This window comes from Halyomorpha halys, unplaced genomic scaffold, assembly GCF_000696795.3.
Source record: "Halyomorpha halys isolate HHAL.00 unplaced genomic scaffold, Hhal_1.1 Scaffold362.1, whole genome shotgun sequence".
NCBI lineage: Eukaryota > Metazoa > Arthropoda > Insecta > Hemiptera > Pentatomidae > Halyomorpha > Halyomorpha halys.
The window spans coordinates 1,052,114-1,054,837 of record NW_027105356.1 but is presented as its reverse complement, the minus strand read 5'-3'; positions in this window follow the sequence as shown (position 1 = coordinate 1,054,837).

The window sequence follows — 2,724 nt, the reverse complement described above, 5'->3', positions numbered from 1 at the left end:
ATATATATACCTTTGTACATAAATGCCAATACCTCTTCCTCTCAACAGTTACAACTGTTGCGTAGTCACTAACGCACGAACCTCGGTTGAGTAAGGGACGCTCCAAGTTATGAAAGTGGCACTGGACGGGCATAAGGAGAAATGAGGCTAAATTGTTCATCGGGCGGGAGTCACGTCTGTGCATCACCTTGCCATCATAAATTGCCTCCCCCCCTCCATATATTTCATTTCCTCGGCTCGGATTTCTGTGAGGGGCTAACACGTAACGGCAGTTTGCAGTCTGTCAGCGCTCAGTTCTGCCGAAGTCCTCTGACCTGGTGGATGTAGAAGTTCGAGGGAAGTCGGTAGTCAGAAGTATATCTGATAGTCGAGGGCATCAGAAGATAAGTCCAATAGTGAATCAAAAGACAATGAAATCCGGATCTTCAAAAAAGCAGAATACAAGAGTTAAAACAACACCACAGTGAAACATTGAACATTACGCCATTAAACTTAAATATGTTTAGGGGTGGGTACAGAGAAGGTTTTTTTCTCCCTCAGAGATGTCCCGTGACCATTTATCTCATGCTAAACGATTTGTACTATTTTTTTTTATATAATTGGATGTGATGATGTCAAAAATCTTTACAATTACTTTCAATGCAATGTGAAATTGACATTGTAAATCGTAGCTCTTCTATCAGGGGCCAAAGAATCCAGATTTCGTTAATGATCTGAGATCTTCTTGCCTTGGTTCATGATTTAAATAAGAAACACAGGAGGTGTCCACATAAACAAAATGCTCAAATAAAAATTAAAAAAAAAGGATTACTCAGTCTTACCGAGGAGGCTAGGGAAAAACTGAATTGAGTATAGATGGGTACGTAAAAGAGAGAATAACATAAACAAGCGGCATTATTTATTTATTTATTTAAGTGTTTCGACCACTAGGGCCATTTACACTGTTAGTTTACAAAGTTAGTAGATAACAATTGACATATTAACAAAGTTACAAATTAACAATTACAATTACAAGTTACATTACATTACAATTACAAGTTACAAATTTACAATTACAATTACATATTTACAATTAAAATTACATATTTACAATTATGATTTACAGTCTAAAAAGGGATATGTTGTATTGCATGGATATGGGGTAACGGAGTGTAGACAAAAGTATGAACAAAACAGATAAAATTCTAGAAAATTATAGACATTTATTTCCCAATATGAGCAAAATGGTCATTGCTACACCTCTTCTGGGTTAACGTAGGAATCAGATAAAAAGTGAATGAGTTGGAACGATTATATGAAAAATGGATACCCGTAGAAAAAAGAAATTCTCCAAATAAATTAAGTTAAAAAATTTGTAGTTTTCAATACCTTTAAAAAATATTATTCAAATGTTTCAGACGAAGCAGATTTGATTGATCAAAATTTTGATAAATATAGGATAGTTTTTTTTTTTGTTTTCTTAACACTAATAGGTACTCACTTTGATAAATAATCACTGATTCATAAGAATCTATTGTTAATTAATAAATCTTTATTCATATCTCATCCGATGCAAAAATGTGAGCATATAGATTGCTTGATAAAATTATAAATAAATAAATGATCATGTTCCGTACAGAAGGGGACTAGTTTCAAAAATGGGTTTGAGCCCAAAGTGTTTTGACTTACGGTAATGCAAGGAGTTAACTGCAAGGTTTAACCCCTAACGCTATAAAGTATTCTTGGGTACCCACTTTATAGAAGGGTGTCCTTTAGGAGGGTGTCCTGATCCCGAAGTCAATTCACGTCTGTCAAAGCAGAAAATAAGTTTTCTACCAAGAATGGGACTCAAACATGTGCTCAAGAGTTGGAAATCCTGTAAATTAGGTAGTTGTTGTTTGTTAGGGTTTTAGGGACCTATGTTTAGGACTAATCCTAAATCCTTTGTCAAATCCTCAATGTTCGTCACTTTGTGACAGGGGACGTGACGGCCGTGCGGGTTGGGGCGCAGGTCTCAGTGCGCTCCGTCGGAACGTTGTTGGGTTCGATTCCCACCTTGGGCAATTAGACATTCATTTTCGGCGGTCCTGAAGAATGAATCTTGACACTATTACCTTCCTTAGTAAGAGGTGACATCCTAGGTAGCCACCAGGGGTTGGCAAAAAGATATCGCTAGGCCCACTTGCCGGACTTGTTCCCCCCACCAAATACCAGTACCGGTAGTTTGTCACAAATAAAATTATACATAAAGACCTTAGTGTTCTATATGTAACCGATCTAGCCCGAAACAGATAACATTTCTTCCATTATAAACTCTTAACCACCCAAACCCATTTCTAACCTTGCTTCCTCTGTTATTCCAGATAAAGAAGATGGTCACGAGACCTGCTAATGTAAAAACGTCATTACAGTACTACCAATGGGTAGTCCCTCTACACACTTGTATCACTCCTTTATAAACTGTACGGCAGTCAGTAGGTTTACGACGAAGGGTTAAGGTGATTAGATGGGATTTGTTGGAATTTATCTTAATCTTCCAATTACGACACCATTCTTCGAGGGCTGAGATATGGAATTGGAGAGTTTGGGATACAATTATTGGGTTATTATTAACTGAGAGTACACATGTGTCATCGGTATACGTGGTAAGGTTAGTGTTGGTTAGGATTGGTTGGAATGTCAGCTGTATAAACCGTGTAATATATTTTCTTTAAAAAATTAATACTAATTTTACGTGTTTAGTCA